This window comes from Pseudophryne corroboree, chromosome 2 (genome assembly GCF_028390025.1).
Source record: "Pseudophryne corroboree isolate aPseCor3 chromosome 2, aPseCor3.hap2, whole genome shotgun sequence".
NCBI classification, from domain to species: Eukaryota; Metazoa; Chordata; class Amphibia; order Anura; family Myobatrachidae; genus Pseudophryne; species Pseudophryne corroboree.
Genome location: NC_086445.1, coordinates 344,866,708 through 344,885,181, shown reverse-complemented (window position 1 = coordinate 344,885,181; position 18,474 = coordinate 344,866,708). Strand labels below are relative to the sequence as shown.

Here is an 18,474-nt window from a genome sequence, read left to right as displayed (position 1 = left end):
CATTTAACTAGTTCAACACAGGTGATGGAAATCATAAATTAAGAGGGAAGTCCAGGAACAGAGCATTTTGTACCTAGTGGGGTGGGTCATGTTGGAGGGTCTGCTATAAGGATAGCGGGCAAACATGTTTATTTCAGTAAGCAACGGGTACTTTAGTATTTCCACCTCCTGTCAATAGTATTATCTTCAGTACAGAAGCATCTGCTTCATAAGTTGTCCCCACCCCCATCATTCAGCTGCTGTAGATCAGTTAACAGGAAAACAAGCACACTCAGCAATCACATTCACCATGCCTGTAAGCCTGGCTGGCTGTCTCAGCTATACAGACTCCACTGCAGTTATCTAGATGACTGGCTAAAGACTCTCTGCTACAGTCACCATTTTAATAACAATGACCATACTACTGTAACATGGCCATGGTTTAATTCTGGGCTAAATTGTATCAGCAACAGTTTTATAAGTGAAGCTATTCAATAGACTTTTGTTTATTCTATTATACACTGTACAAATGCAGCACCATTTTGGACAATATGGACCAATTACATATTTCAGCCTGACATACCACTGTAGTCAATGTAATGTTGTATACTTAAGACAGACTGCAATGACCTTATCAATGTGAACAAAAGACTGGAAAAATACAATTTCCTGTCACTGGAATGGTAGACATTGTAGTGTTAATTACATTATCCTTAAGATCCTGTTAAAAAGGTCATAAAGACATCCCAACATAGACAATAGCAGGCAATTTTCTGATCTGCAGGAAGAAAGGTCACTGGTCAAGTTAAAAATATTACATAAAACACCCACAATAAATGCTTTGGAGGTATGAATAAATCTTATACAAATTACTGAATAAAAGCATTGGGACCATAAACGTAAAACACAAAAAAGCTAATTATGTTTAATTTAATATAAATCTGCTGCATTTCCAGCACAGGGACATAGGTATGATTCTGTATCCAGGCCATCCACTTACTCACAGGGATTAAATCTCAATCAGGGTTGGAAAAGAGAAAGTTTAAAAATATATTGTTTTTTTTTAAATTAATCATGCCTACTATAATAATACTGTAAAAACATACTATGTATTCACCATGTTTTAATGCTTTCTAAAATCAACAATTCAGTTTCTAAGCTTTGATCTAATTTATCTTTCAATAAAACCATTTTTTTTAACTGCTTAATATTCCTATTACATCTACATATATGTAGATAGACTAAACATAATAAAATATACAAAGTGCTCTCAATAGGACTGTGTACTGCCTCTTTAATGTGTTGGAGTTGTATAGTCTTTAAAATTAAGAATGTTAGTTGTGGGTTTTTTTCTGTCCTACAGGATTGTTAGGAGAGGTGTTTGCGAAGTTTTAGCTGATGCTAGGTAGATTTGGTACCTCCGTGAGCTGTTTCACCCTCCCAATATCTTTGTTGTGTGTGTGAATTTACTGCATTGGTTCAGCACACTCAAAGGAAGATCATAAGCAACAAGAATGTGGAATAATACCAGGGGGATTCCATTATAATAGGCTTTTTTTTAAGAAGACATGGTGCAGAGCCTGTAGTCGCAGTATAATAAAAATAAAAACACAATTATTTTAAACCAGCCAACCCTGATTTTAAACCAGCCAACTCCCTCTTTTCTTCCTCCTACCTCCCATCAGCTTCTACCTCATTCCCCTCACATTTCCCTCGCACACCAGTCCTTCAAACAATTTATCTAATTCATGCAACACCATACATCCTACACGCCTTCACTTTTTCCCACACTTCAGTTTCACTCATTAATCACTTACTCCCAATATTGTATTTAATTTATCCCCATACTTATTCTTCACAGTTCTCACATAACTTTCAATCCTGATTCTCACTTAATTTTCACTAGCCACCTAACGCACATCTTATCACTTCACTGGTACACACAGGTTTAACCCATTTATTTATTTCCATATCATCCCTTCCCATTGGGTACATACCTTGCATAAATTTTTTTCATTTCTTTCATCCATTGGTATAATTAGTCCCCACACTAATATACCTCTAACACCCAGAGGTACTAACTCAAATTACTCATTTTATACACCCCCTTTTTTTCCTTCCCACACAGATCAGATATATATGTGTTATATTCAGTTTATTTGTCTACATCTTCTTTCCCTTTTTCTTTCCCTTAACCAATATGGCGTTATCTGCCCCTAGGTACACTTATTATCATTTTTTTCTCCTGGCCAATTATTACGTTTACATACCTTCTCACATTTTCATTATCATTTAGTTATACACAGGTCCTATGCATCCACGTTTTTATAGTAATACTTATTCATGCACCTATATAAGTTAATAGGCATCAACTTCTCCTGCAATTATCATTAAGTCTAGCCCTGGATCTCCGGGGCCTTCCCTCAGCTCTAATCTCTATTCCCTCAACTAACATGGCGCCTCTAATCTCGCGAGACCTTGTCCACCTATCAGGTCTCCGTCTGGCGTTTCAACCTCCGCAATTACATCACCTAGCAACCGCCGACTACAGCGGTAATTCACTGAACGATTACACGTCCTCATTGGTTAATTGTACCTTTCAGCTGCTTTAAAAACCCGCTCCCCCACCGGACCGCACGGAACCCGGAAGTGAACAAGCCCTAAGGGTGAAACGCGTTTTCTGCGGGGGGCTCCGTCCACACAGTTCCACAGTGGCATTACCATTAACACCTGCTCGGCTTTCCTGGCTTTCTGGTTGATTGGAGATTCGTAAGCCCTTTCTATCTTGTGGACCTATGCCACAGATGGCAACATCTTAATTAGGGAGATTTTATCATTTTTCCCTTATTGCACTTGTTATTTTTCAGTGTGATTTTGTTGTCAAGAGGTTTCTCCATATTATGAGCCGAATTCTCAGTTTCTTTCTTAACTGAGGCCAGGACAGCGTTATTATTATTATTTTCTTTTACATATACATATACCTATAGATCAACAGGCATTCATACCATTATAGATTTATTAATCCTTCCTCTGGTAAGCACTGATACTATTGCTGCACTCTTTTTCTGTCTTGTATTGAGAATTTTTTCTTCGGATGGTCATTTACCCTGCTGTGTGTAATTCACTTACAAAGCCCCATATCACCTATATCTTATAATTGACATATGGTGCCTTTAATTGTATTCTACCTAATATTGTGAGAACCTGTAGAGTTTCATATGTATGATATAATATGATTTTCAATCACACCAGTATCTAAGGGTGAGACACCAGGCATTTTTCCCATTACTATTGGAAGATTCAGTCCTCAGTAATTATATTTCGTGTAGCAGCTAGATCCTTTTATTATCCTGCCAAAGCTATTTAGCCTATTATATCCAAATTGTTATTTAACTGGTTATCACATTCCTTATTCACCAAATTCGTGGACTCTCATTCATGATTCCTGGAACATTGTACCACAACAGTGGGAACTTTTGAACCGGGTCTAACGTGGAAAGCAGATCCACATATTTTCACCAACTTTTTCCTTATTCTTTATCTCCTCTCCAAATCTTCTAATTTCTTATTTCCTATATAGGTGCACTCTCATTGGTGTACACATAAATCTCTACTACCATACCACGCTGTCAGCGCCCGATCTCATCCGATCTTGGAAGCTAAACAGCGTTGGGCCGGGTTAGTATCAGGAAAGGTGACTACCTGCGAATACCTGGTGTTGTAGAGCAGGAATTAACTTCCTCCTTTATGTGACATTAAACACCAACAGCAGTATCACCACTAACTCTATTCCGTATTTCTCTATCATAGTATTTACAATACCAGCAGTGTTTTGAACCGAGTATGTTGCCCACAATTCTGCCTGTAAATATGGTATTTATATGTAATTCAGGTGTACAATTCTTAGAGTGGTGACCACTGATTACTATTCTAACTATCCAGAGCTTAATTATTTGAGCTTTCCTTATAAAAACTGTGTTTTGACCAACCCCCGGTTCCATTAATACAGATACCCTGTACTGGTCAGGGGAAATGGGGGTATGACAATCCAATGTCTACAACCTTTCCAAATACTCTTTGAAATAAAGAGACCAGAACAATTTTAATATTTTTTCTCAAACCTTTATTTGCTTCATAGATCCTTGGGAAGGGTAACTTTGTTTTAATAATGTCAATAAACGTTATGTCTTAAGCATTCTTTAAAAAATAATTTCATACATTATCAACTTTTTCTCTCAAGAGTGCGCCCACACAAGAGCCTTCTGTCTTCTCCCATTGCAACCCTGATCTCTACCAACTCTGAAACACATACCCCATTAAATCATTAGACTTGCAATACTAAGTATTGTTTTACAGTCACAATGATGTTATATTTCATGTTTTATTTACAGGTTGAGTATCCCATATCCAAATATTCCGAAATACGGACTTTTTTTTAGTGAGAGTGAGACAGTGAAACCTTTGTTTTTTGATGGCTCAATGTATACAAACTTTGTTTAATACACAAAGTTATTAAACATATTGTATTAAATGACCTTCAGGCTGTGTGTACAAGGTGTATTTGAAACATACATGAATTGTGTGAATGTACACACACTTTGTTTAATGCACAAAGTTACAAAAAATATTGGCTACAATGACCTTCAGGCTGTGTGTTTAAGGTGTATATGTAACATAAATGCATTCTGTGCTTAGATTTAGGTCCCAACACCATGATATCTCATTATGGTATGCAATTATTCCAAAATACGGAAAAATCCCTTATCCAAAATACCTCTGGTCCCAAGCATTTTGGATAAGGGATACTCAACCTGTACTTTGTTTAATGCTTTAATCAAGTCAGTCCTTTTTGTATTATAATAGTAACGTAATGCTTGCTCACACATTTTAGGTGAGGAATAATGTCTGCAGCTTTGAAGCAAATATACTTTTTGATAATCCTGTAATATAGAAAAAAGTAACCTATCTTCCCCACTCCCTTTGTCTCATTTAAATAATAATACCCAGCAAATTGAAATCTCAATTTTGGAGTATAAAATAAGGTGCATCTACAGATGTGCACCCTCTGTACTCAGCAAGAAAAGCCCAACTCCTCCGCACAGAAGAACATGACACTTCCTTGACTACCAAGTACCTGTGCTGACCCATGACATTATAGTACAGTAGGTGCTTGTCAATGCAGAGGATTATTGCCTAACCTATTATGGAAAGACAAATCAATATTTCTCAAAAGATTTAATAAATAATGCAATCCGTGCACATAGGCATAAACAAATATGGTCTACTGAATTTTTTTCCCCCTCTACAAATGGAACATCTAAATGAGATCACAATATAACACTGATTTATTAACACCACTACTTAAATAATCTGAATCTATGGTTAACATCTTGGCAAGCAGAGTAAAAAATAACTGATGTGGGTTCAACAATCTGGCAAAGTGTATGATGGAGCATGTTGTTACTGAATTTTAATAGGAGTCGATTCAGCTGTCACAACTTGATACTGGGCTCATTAAAATCTGACTCATTATATGATAGTCGTAAGATCAAAACTACACTTAAGAAATGTTGTTCGGTAATTTTTGCCTTCGGGATAATTTTATATTCTCCAAGAAACTGCATGCCTAGCAAAATCATAAATGCAAAGAAAAATGTATTACACAGATACAGTATGTGTAACCAGCTTCCATAGCTAACGAACCTCATGTCTACTCATAATAAACATCCTTGTCAGTTACCCTAAAAGACCTCTCACTTAATCATCTGGCTAACTATTTTAAGAGGCTGCCATCAAAGGCCACACATGCAACCTTTCTGCAGTCCATACCATTCTGATCAGTCATATGGTATAACCACACATGCAAAAATAATACAGAGTACTTTATCTTCCATATTCAGAAAACATTTGAAAAACAGATGAAAATACAGACTGACGGTTTCTCGTTTAGTTTAAGCATGTTCTTGTTGCACCCCCCTTTTATTAACAGTTATGTACAGTATACAGCACACACCTACATTACAGTACCATTCACATCAGTCCCAATAGCTTAAATCTGTATTTCCCTATCACTTTACCACACACACACACACACACAATATCTAGGTTTATTTTTTTTTCTGTGTTAAGCCAATTCACTTGAAAGTATGTTTTAGAGGAGTATAGGAGGAAATCCACACAAACAAAGGGGGAACAGACACACTCAACACAGATATTGCCTTGTTCAGGAATTAAACTCATGACTTTGGGGCTGGACAGAAACCTCCAATGAAGGTTTATACAGATTCCCAACATGCTTATGTTTGATCCAGTACTGCAGCCACTGGCGTATTTATAATGGGTGCAGTGTGTGCGGTGCACACAGGCCCCTGGGGGTCCAGGGGGGCCCAGACCGGTGACCCTGCACCCATTAATTTAAATACTTACCCTCCGGAGTCTGGCGGCGCAGCAGCAGTGCTGCAGAAATCACTGGGAAAATAGCGCAACGCCATTTTCCCGGTGATCCGCACATGCGCAGAAGGGAAAATCACTAGGAAAATGGCCGCTGCACCATTTTCCAGGTGATTTGTGTATGCGCTCTAGGACAGCGTTAAGGGACTAGACACCCTAGTGCCCAGAGCTGCACAGCGCTGCAGGCTAGAGAGGAGGGGGCCCAGACGGAGCCTGCACATGGGCCCTCTCTAGAAATGCCCCTGACTGCAGCATTTACCAAATCTAGTCCTCATGGACCCATAACAGTGCATTTTTTTTACAGCTCTCCTCACAAAATCACAAGTGAAATAATTAACTCCACCTCTATTATGTGTCAGCCAGTAATGAATACATATGTGTACCACCTAGGAGATCTGTGAAACACGCACATGCATGGGAGTTGGAAAACACTGCAATACTATTTGAACTTAACAAAAAACTTCTGTTTAATGGTCATGCGTAATAAAGAGCTAACAATATAATAAAATATAGCTAGATACCTGGGAGTCAGAAAGTTTGTAAACACCTGGTCCTTTTGTATAAACTATCACAAGTGGGACTTGTTCAGCCCTGCTGTAGACAATTGTAATTTATACCACCAACAAGAATTTGACAATCCATTGTACAGTTCTGTACAGTCAGGCCTATGAATATGAAAGTGCAATAGGTGTCCTTAAACATCAACAGACATTTTAAAGAACACTATGGGGAATATTCAATTAAGAATGAGTTTATTCACACATCATTTTTAATAGTCCCACGATGATGCATTGTGCCTCGAACAGGGCTTAACACCCTCATTTTTGTTTGCACCCTCTGCTGGTGTGAGCAACAAGAACAGCTGTAAATTCATATTCTAAGTGGGACAAATAAATGATCTGGCCTTGGCAGTAAATTGGCTCTCCTCCTATATACTGAATCCATAACTTTCAGCATCAGCTAAGAATTTTGTTTTAAATTAAAAAAAGTAATTTTTTTTATGTTTGTACTTTTGTGTTACATAAAATTGCATTTATTATCACAAGGTCAATGTTAACATTCCACGACAGGACATTTAAATACTTGTTATTCTGTAAAATCATGTTTCTGCATTAAAAAACCTGCTTTATGCTCCAAGTGGCTCTCTGCAATACTAGTCTACACACATACTGTATGCAGAGAACAGCGTCCTGACTCAGACTCAGGCAAATATCTGCAGTGTTGGCAAATTCCAAAACATTTGAAATGCTGCTTCATGAAAATTAACTTGCATTTCGGATAGTGTTCTCCTTAATCCTTACATGTAAAGCTGTGTAAAATAATGTCCTGAAGATAACAGAATATTTAATCCCACGGGAGTGAGCTGGTCTAATCAGATATTTACACTGTACACTATGACCACACTATAATGTTTCATCTGCCCTCATAGGAGTTGATTCAGCAGAATTATTCTGGGACCTGAAGTTGAGATGTAGCCAAGGACAACAGACTTTCCATTTGAGGACCGTCACTGCTAGACAGAGATCTCTTCGTCTTCCTGTCTGGGCGCTAATCTTAAATGGGATGAGTACCAAAAATGTAAATACAGGGCCGCACACCATTGTACATGTACTATATGGTTTTTTTTTCAATATTATTATTAGCTTACTATTCACTTAAATATTTAAAAATTTTAATTGAATACATATTTATTACTGTTTTATTAAAACAAATGTGTGAATAGAACAATCATGCTTTAAGAAACATTTCAAAAGACAAGTAGGAAGATAATTACAACAAAAGTGTTACATAAAGTTCTGTCCCCTATATATATTTTTTTTCTCATTTGGCATGACTGGAACAGAGTAAGCAGTTTAAACATATCAGCGGGATGTAATGCCTCCCGAACTCGGACAGTTTTTTAAAGGGGCACTTACTTATAAGGCATGGTTTTGTCTTGTGATTGCCGCTTTAAAAAAGGAGATTTATGGTAGACTTACCATGGTTAAATCTCTTTCTGTGAGGTACACTGGATTCCACAGGGAATAACATAGAGGTGTAGAGTTGGATCTTGATCCGAGGAACCAACAGGCTAAAGCTTTGACTGTTCCCAGGATGCACTGCACCGCCTCCTCTATAGCCCCGCCAACAGGCACTGGAGCTCAGTTTTGTTAACCAGTCCAATGCAGTAGCAGGTAAAATAGAGACGGTAGATGTTAGCCACATAGAACCACATTCTCACGACAGGAGAAGGTACCAGCAGTTAATGCCATACAAAACCAAAGAAGCTAAGTGCTTCAGGGTGGGAGCTCTGTGGAATCCAGTGTACCCCGCAGAAAGAGATTTAACCATGGTAAGTCTACCATAAATCTCGTTTTCTGCAGCCGGGTACACTGGGATTCCACAGGGAATAACATCGCGGATGTCCTAAAGGAGTTCCTCATGGGAGGGGATGCACTGTAGTGGGCACAAGAACCCGGCATCCAAAGGTAGCATCCTGGGAGGCGGAAGTATCAAAGGCATAGAACCTAATGAACGTGGACACAGAGGACAACATAGCCAACTTACACAATTGTTCTGCAGACGCGCTATGGCGGGCCGCCCAAGAAGGTCCAACCGATTGAGTAGAATGGGCCTTGATAGCAGCAGGAGCTGGGAGCCCAGCCTGCGCATAAACTTGTGCAATTACCATTTTAATCCATCTGGCCAAGGTCTGCTTATTCACAGGCCAGCCACGTTTGTGAAAACCAAAAAGTACAAAAAGGGAATCAGACCTCCTGATGGAGGCAGTCCTCTCCACATAAACACGGAGAGCCCGTACCACATCCAAAGATTTTTCTTTGGAGGACAGACCACAAGAGGTGAAGGCCGGAACCACAATCTCCTGGTTAAGGTGAAAAGATGACAACACCTTAGGCAAATAACCAGGGCGAGTTTGAAGAACAGCCCGGTCACGGTGAAAAATCAGAAAGGGTGGACGACAGGATAAGGCGCCTAAGTCTGACACCCTACTAGCAGAGACAATAGCCAACAGAAAAACTACCTAAAGCGTAAGGCATTTAAGGCCCACAGATTCAAGAGGTTCAAATGGAGACTCTTGCAGGGCATTCAATACAACAGACAGATCCCATGGAGCCACAGGAGGGACATAGGGAGGCTAAATCCGTAGAACATCCTGTGTGAATGTGTGAACGTCAGGAAGAGATGGAATTTTTCTGTGAACCCACAGAGACAAGGCACATATATGAACTTTGAGGGAGTCCAGACGATGCCCAAGTCTAGGCCTTGCTGGAGAAGAGCCAAAAGTCTTGAAGTTTTGAAAGTATACGCATCATAATTCTTAACAGCACACCAAGTGAAGTAAGAATTCCAGACTCTAATAAATCCGAGCCAAAGTTGGTTTATGGGCTTTCAACATAGTTTGAATGACCGCCTCAGAGAATCCTTTTGCTCTCAGGAGTGATGCTTCAAAAGCCACACCATCAAAGCCAGTCTGGCCAGGTCTGGGTAGACACAAGGGCTCTGAACGAGGAGGTCTGGGGGTTGAGGAAGTAGAAAAAGACGCTCTATCGAGAGACCCCGCAGGTCTGAGAACCAATGATGTCTGGCCCGCACTGGAGCGACTAGAAGTAGAACCCCTCCTTCTTGCTTGAACTTCCGTATTACACCTGGGCAGGAGTGACACTGGTGGGAACACATATGGCAGCCTTAAGTTCCATGTAATTTCTAGTGCATCCACGAACGCCGCTTGAGGATCCCTTGTCCTTGCTCCGAAGACCGGAACCGTGTGATTGTGTCGAGATGCCATCAGGTCTACATCTGGTAGGCCCCACTTGTCCACTAGGAGTTGAAATACTTCGGGATGAAGACTCCAGCTCTCCGGCGTGCACGTCCTGACGACTGAGGAAGTCCGCTTCCCAGTTGAGGGCTCCCGGAATGAACACTGCCGGTATGGCTGGCAAATGGCGTTCCGCCCATTGGAGGATTTTTTACACTTCCATCATTGCCATGCGACTTCGAGTGCCGCCTTGATGATTTATGTCCGCCACTGTGGTGGCGTTGCCTGATTGTACTTGAACAGGCCTGTTCTGTACCAGAGGCAGGGCCAGTGTCAATGCACTGAACACTGCCCACAATTCCAGAATGTTTATCAGGAGGAGAGATTCCTCCTTGGTCCACTGACCCTGGAGAGAGTGTAGCTCCAAACCCGCGCCCCAACCCAGCAGTCTGGCATCCGTTGTTAGGAGGACCCAGTTGGAGATCCAGAAGGGACGGCCCCTGCTCAACTGTTGGTCCTGTAGCCACCAGCTCAGTGACAGACGAACCTCCGGAGTCAAGGAGATCATTTGAGACTGATCCGGTGAGGCAGGCCGTCCCACTTGGAAAGGATTAACTTCTGCAGAGGGCTGGAATGAAATTGAGCGAACTCTACCATGTCGAATGCCGACACCATGAGGCCTAGTACTTGCATCGCCAAGTGTATTGACACTATCTGGTGAGAGGGGAAGTATCTGATCCTGTCCTGAAGTTTCAGGACTTTCTCTGGAGACAAGAACAATCGTTGGTTGTGTGTGTCCAGCAATGCCCCCAGGTGCACCATGCTCTGAGCAGGAACCAGCGAGGACTTCTTCCAGTTGATGAGCCACCCATGGGCTTGTAGGAATTGGACCGTCAGTTCCAGATGACTGAGGCGAACCTCTGGGGAGTTTGCCAGGAACAGCAAGTCGTCCAGATACGGCATGATCCTGACACCCTGACGGTGGAGAAGAGCCGTCATGACTGCCATGACCATGGTGATGATCTGAGGAGCCGTGGTCAGTCCAAAAGGCAAGGCCTAGAATTGATAATGTAGGTTGCCAATAGCAAACCGCAGATATTGCTGATGCGACATGGCAATAGGTATGTGCAGGTAAGCATCCTGTATATCCAGGGATACCATATAGTCCTTGGGCTCCATAGCCAGTACAATAGAGCACTGAGTCTCCATACGGAATTTGGATACCCTCACAAATTTGTTCAAAGATGTGAGGTTGTGTATAGGCCGGGAGGACCCATTTGGTTTCGGGACTAGAAACAGGGTCGAATAGTTACCCCTGCCTCTTTGAGACAGAGGTACCGGCACAATCACTCCAGTATCTAGGAGAGATTGTACAACCAAGTGTAGAGTTTGTGCTTTCAGCGGTTCCGAAAGGATATCCATCGAGCAGAACTGTTGAGGGGGGCGTCTCTTGAAAGAGATCGCGTACCCGTGAGAACTTCCCGCACCCAGGCATCCGAAGTGGTCCTTAACCAGGCCTGGGCGAACTGCAGAAGACGGCCTCCCACCATGGGGTCCCCCAGGGGGAGGCCCATCCCGTCATGGTGCAGGCCTATCCTTTTTGGAAGCAGGCCGACGGGCGGCACAAGATTGCTTAGACTTGGGCTTGGTGTTTTTGGAAGTACGAGCCTGTCTCGGATACGCCTAACCCTTTGCTTTACCTGGAGGACGAAAGGAACGAAAAGTGGTACTCTTAGCCTTCAGAGCAGAAGGATTACTACTTGGGAGAAATGCAGTCTTGGCTGTTGCCAAGTCAGTCACGTTCTTGTTCAGATCCTCCCCAAATAGTATGTCCCCCTTAAAAGGGAGTCCAGGTCCACTGTCCAGGACCTTAACCACAAAATCCGACGAGCCAGGAGAGACGTAGTAGACGCCTTGGCCGCCATTACACTGGCATCAGAGGCCGCCTCCTGAATATAGTAAGAGGCTGTGGTAATATAGACAGATATTGTCTGGCAGTGTCAGAAATATTTAGAGGTAGCTCATCCTCAATTGCCTGAACCCATGCTTCAATAGCTTTTGCCGTCCAAGAGGCTGCCTAAGTGGGTCTATGTACTGGTAAGTGTGTAGATAGACTTCAGGCATCCCTCCACACGCTTATCCGTCGGTTCCTTCAGTGAAGTGACAGTGGCGACAGGCAGAGTAGAAGACACCACTAGACGGGCGACATGAGAGTCCTCCGGTGGTGGATTTTTCCACTTGTTACTCAACTCTGCAGGGATAGGATAACGAGACAACATCCTTTTTGACGGGGAAAATGTATTTCCTGGAGATGACCAGGATTCCTGGCGTATGTCAATTAAGAGGTCAGAATGAGGTAAAACTACTTTATCAACCTTCTGACGTTTAAACTTATCAGGTTTCTTAGACGTACAGTAGCAGGAGGTTTCAATCTCATCATCAATCCGGAGAATCAGCTTGATAGCCTCCACTAGTTCAGGAACATCAACCTGAGTTGTAGATTCCTCATTAGAAACAACTGTATCAGTATCTGAAGGATCAGTATAATCCCCATCCTCATCGGAAGAATCATACGAAATATTAGTGGATTGTGTGGAAGAAATGTCCCAGTAGGGCTAGGGTTAGGTTTGTGTTTAACCAAGGACTGATTTAATTGCTGTAACTGGGTTGACAGAGTATCCGCCCATGGCGGATTAACTACAGGGACAATATGTGGTTGTAATGGCACAGGAGGTCCCACAGGGGGCGTAAGTCGTGTTACAAGCGTGGTCAGCTTATTTGAAAATGCAGCCCAAGGTGGTTCCTGATTTGCCACAGGAGCTGCGGGCAGACTGGAAGGTGCAGAGCACCCAGTACCTGAACTCTCAGCTGAAATACTTTCCTCAGGTTAATCTGTGGTGCCAGCACTGCATGACGTAGGCGCATCTGCGATTTCCCACCCTGTGCAGCAGACATTATTGGGAATGTAGTCTTAGGGCGTAACAGTACAATGTAGCCAGACAAATACAATACCTGACAAAAACGAGATTTATGGTAAAAACTTACCGTTGTTAAATCTTTCTGCGAGGTACACTGGGCTCCACAGGGAATGACATTGTGGTGTAGAGTAGGATCTTGATCCGAGGTACCAACAGGCTCAAAGCTTTGACCTTCTTCCCAAGATGCATAGCGCCGTCTCCTCTATAACCCCGCCTTCGGGCACAGGAGCTGTATTTTTGGTAACCAGTCCAATGCAGTAGCAGGTAAAAGAGACGAAAATCGTTAGTAGCCACATACACCACACACTCACGACAGGAGAGGGTGTCAGCGGCTAATGCCATTCCAACCCAAAGAAGCTAAGTGCGTCAGGGTGGGCGCCCTGTGGAGCCCAGTGTACCTCACAGAAACATTTAACAACGGTAAGTTCTTACCATAAATCTCATTTTCTGCTGCGGGGTACACTGGGCTCCACAGGGAATGACATTGGGGATGTCCTAAAGCAGTTCCTTATGGGAGGGGACGCACTGTAGCGGGTACAAGAACCCGGCGTCCAAATGAAGCATCCTGGGAGGCCACCCAAGAAGGTCCAACCGACCGAGTAGAATGGGCCTTTATGGTAGCAGGAGCTGGAAGGCCAGCCTGTACATAAGCATGTGCAATCACCATTCTAATCCATCTGGCTAGGGTCTGCTTGTGAGCAGGCCAGCCACGTTTGTAAAAACCAAACAGAACAAAAGAAAGAATCTGACTTCCTGATTGAGGCAGTTCTCTTCACATAGATACGGAGAGCACGTACCACATACAAAGACCGTTCTTTGGAAGACAAATCAGGAGGCAAATGCCGGAACCACAATCTCCTGATTAAGGTGGAAAGAAGACACCACCTTAGGTAAATACCCGGGACGTGTTCTAAGAACCGCCCGATCACAGTGAAAAATCAGATATGGTGACCTACAAGACAAGGCACCCAAATCCGAAGCCCGTCTAGCAGAGGCAATAGCCAGCAGAAACAATACCTTAAGAGAAAGCCACTTAAGGTCTGCAGATTCAAGAGGCTCAAACGTAGACCCGTGCAACGTCTCTAGAACCACCAACAAGTCCCAAGGAGCCACCGGCGTGACATAAGGAGGTTGAATCCGCAACACACCCTGAGTGTACGTATGTAACATCAGGTAATAGATGCAATAGACGTATGAACAACAGGAATTTCTGGTTTCTCTGAAACCAAACCGACAAGGCAGAAATATGTACCTTGATGGAGGCCAGACGAAGGCCCAAGTCCAAGCCTTGTTGTATAAAGGCCAAAAGTTTGGCTGTACTAAACTTGTAAGCGTCCTGATTCTCAGAAGCTCACCAAGCAAAGTAAGAATTCCAGACCCTATGATAAATCCGAGCAGAAGCCGGTTTCCGGGCCCTCAACATGGTTTTAATGACCGTCTCAGAAAATCCTTTGGCCCTCAAGACAGAAGCTTCAAGAGCCACGCCGTCAAAGCCAATCGGGCTACACAGGGGCCCTGAAGGAGGAGACCTGGCCGCTGCGGAAGTAGAAGGGGATGCTCTATCGAGAGACCCTGAATGTCTGAGAACTAATGCCGTCTGGGCCACGCTGGAGCAATCAGAAGTAGGATTACTCCTTCTTGCTTGAACTTCCTTGTTACTCTGGGCAGGAGCGACACCGGAGGGAACACGTATGGCAGCCGAAAGTTCCATGGAATTGCCAGTGCATCCACAAACGCCGCTTGAGGATCCATTGCCCTTGCTCCAAAGACCGGAACCTTGTGATTGTGTCGAGATGCCATCAGGTCCACATCTGGAAGGCCCCACTTCTGAAAGGAGGCTCCACTCTCCGGCGTGTACGTCCTGACGACTGAGAAAGTCCGCTTCCCAGTTTAGGACCCCCGGAATGAACACTGCCGATATGGCTGGCAGATGGCGTTCCGCCCACTGAAGAATCCGTGATACTTCCCTCATTGCCATGCGGCTTTCGAGTGCCGCCTTGATGATTGATGTACGCCACCGTGGGGGCGTTGTCCGACTGTACTTGAACAGGTCTGTTCTGTATTAGATGCTGTGCCAAGTTCAATAAGTTGAACACCGCCCGCAATTCCAGAATGTTTATCGGGAGGAGAGACTCCTCCTTGGTCCAGCGACCCTGAAGAGAGTGTTGCTCCAACACCGCGCCCCAACCCCTCAGACTGGCGTCCGTTGTCAGAAGAACCCAGTTGGAGATCCAGAAGGGACGACTCCTGCTCCTGCTCAATCGTTGGTCCAGAAGCCACCAGCTCAGTGACAGACGGACCTCCGGAGACAATGAGATCATTTGAGACCTGATCCGGTGAGGAAGGCCGTCCCACTTGGCAAGAATCAGCCTCTGGAGAGGGCGGGAATGGAATTGCGCGTACTCCACCATGTCGAAAGCCGACACCATGGGACCTAGCACTTGCATTGCCAAATGTATCGACACTTGCGGACGAGATAGGAAGCCTCGAATCCTGTCCTGAAGCTTCAGGACTTTCTCCTGAGACAAGAACAACCGCTGGTTGTGAGTGTCCAACAACACCCTCAGGTGTACCATGCTCTGAGCAGGGACAAGGGAGGATTTCTTCCAGCTGATGAGCCACCCGTGTGCTTGCAGAAACTGGATAGTCAGATCCAGATGGCGTAGGAGAATCTCTGGGGAATTTGCCAGGATCAACAAGTCGTCCAAGTATGGTAAGATCCTGACCCCTTGACGGCGGAGTACAGCCGTCAGTACCGCCATGACCTTGGTGAAGACTTGCGGAGCCGTGGTCAAACCAAAACGTAACGCCCGAAATTGGTAATGGAGGTTTCCAACCGCAAACCTCAGGTACTGCTGATGCGACACTGCAATGGGAATATACAGGTAAGCATCCTGTATATCCAGTGAGACCATATAGTCCCCAGGCTCCAAGGCCAGAACAATAGAGCGAAGAGTTTCCATACGAAACTTGGAGACCCTCACAAATTTGTTCAAGGACTTGAGGATGAGAATGGGCCGGGAAGACCCATTCGGTTTCGGGACTAGGAACAGCGGTGAATAGTACCCCTTGCCTCTCTGAGCCAGAGGCACCTGTACTACCACTCCTGTGTCCAGGAGGGACTGTACCACCAAATGAAGAGTTTTTGCCTTCACCTGATCCGAAGGGACATCTGTCAGGCAAAATCGATGAGGGGGACATTTCTTGAAGAACACAGCGTAACCTCGAGGGACGACTTCCCGTACCCAGGCATCAGAAGTGGTCTTCAACCATTCCTGGGTAAACCCTAGAAGTCAACCCCCCACTCTGGGATCCCCCAGAGGGAGGCCCGCCCCGTCATGCAGCAGGCTTGTCAGTTTTGGAAGCAGGCAGACGCCCCGTTTGGGCTTATTGGGTTTGGAAGTGCGAACCTGTTTTGGGTACGCCTGACCTTTTGCTTTCCCTGAAGGATGAAAGGAGCGAAAGGAAGTACTCTTAGCCTTCGGCACCGAAGGAGCAGTACTAGGAAGACATGCTGTTTTAGCAGACGCTAAGTCAGCCACTATCTTGTTGAGATCTTCTCCGAAAAGAATGTCTCCTTTGAAGGGGGAGTACCTCCAGGGTTTTCTTAGAGTCAATGCCTTGGCCGCCAGACTACCGGCATCAGAAGCCGCCTCTTTAATGTAATGAGATGCTGTAACAATATACGACAGGCATTGTCTAGCATGATCAGAAGCATTGGAAGGCAACTCCGCCTTCAGCTCCTGAGGCTACGCTTCCACAGCTTCAGCAGCCCATGTCGCTGCAATACTGGGACTATGCACCGCACCATTTAGGATGTAGATTGCCTTCAAACAACCCTACACACGCTTGTCCGTCGGCTCTCTCACGGACGTGACGGTAGTTACAGGCAGAGCTGAGGATACTACCAGCCGCGCCACTTGCGAATCCACTGGTGGGGGTGTTTCCCAATTTTTACCTAGCTCCGCAGCGAGGGGGTAGCAAGCCAGCATCTTCTTGTGAGGTGTGAATTTCTTTCCTGTATTCTCACAGGACTCCTGACGTATGTCAACTAAATGTTCAGAGTGAGGTAAAACTTGTTTAACCACCTTTTGAAGTTTAAACCTCTCCGGTTTCTTAGGGGCAGCGTCAGGCTCCGATTCATCATCAACCTGAAGAATGAGCCTGATAGCCTCTAACAAACCAGGAACATCCACCTGCGAAACAACTTCCCCATCAGAAGCATCAGGATCAGAATCTGTGGGGTCTGTATAAACGCCATCCCCATCAGACAAGGTGTCTGGGACGTTGTGAGGAAGTAATTGCCCGCTTAGAGGACCATTTGGTCTTAGGCGGGCGAGGGTTAGACTTTTGAGCAGTCAGTGATTGGTTCAATTGCTGTAACTTATTGGACAGTTGATCTGCCCACGGCGGGTTAACCGTGGGGACCATAAGCGGTTTTATCGGCACAGGTGGTCCCATATGGGTCGTTAGTCTAGTTTCCAGCGTATTCAATAGCGTGGAGAAGGTAGCCCAAGGTGGGTCCATTTTGCACCCCCGTTGCTACAGTCCCACTGGGGGGTAAGGAACCTCCAGAACCTGAACCCTCAGCTGCTATGTTATCCTCAAATGTGTCTGCAGCGTCAACACCACTCATTGTGGGATCAGCCCCAGCTCCGTTGCCCTTTGTAGTTGACATCATCAAAAGCTCGATGCAAGGCAACACAGTACAATATTAGCAGCACAATACCTGACAAGAACCCCCTGTGCAGCGTATCAGCACAAACAGGGAATTCAAGCGGTACATGGTGACTAAAAACCACAGGGAAAAATACACACTAAGTATATCATGTCAACTGCCTGTATTATGATAAACCTGATACACTTAGCCCCCTCAGGTTATAGAATATAGGGATAGCAATCTGAGTGAGATACACAAAATGGAGGTCACACAGCAGCTATATGCACACACACAGAGTCACAGTATGTACAATACAGAAACTATGACATGCAATAAAACTGCACTGGACTAGCAATACAGAGTAGTACTATGTATAGCTATACACTTAATAGATATAACAATGCACAGTAAAGACTGGATGTATATCACAGGGTACTTGTACTAAATAACCCTGACTAAATGCACTTTTTCTTAACTAACACTGTCAGCAGACATGTAGAATACTTAAGTGTCCTGTAAAATGCACAGCGCTGACAGGCAGGCGGCTTTACAGAGGAGGATTTGCCCAAACAGTCACAGGATCAGCTCTGTTTGCTATAATGGCGCCCAAATGCTGACAGGAAGTGAGGGAGAGAGATGCAGCTCCAGGA

At 44.2% G+C, this 18,474-nt stretch overlaps 1 protein-coding gene and 1 non-coding gene across 17 annotated transcripts in view; one reads left to right on the top strand and one right to left on the bottom strand.

Annotated features, from left to right (window-relative positions):
• The window catches only part of MBNL2 (muscleblind like splicing regulator 2), a 363,660-nt gene that overhangs the window by 248,995 nt on the left and 96,191 nt on the right, over window positions 1–18,474 (bottom strand). The gene's annotated exons all lie outside the window — the stretch shown is intronic.
• LOC135051383 (5S ribosomal RNA) lies at window positions 3,588–3,706 on the top strand. The gene has a single exon (XR_010242203.1). It is a non-coding gene; the product is annotated as a 5S ribosomal RNA (ribosomal RNA).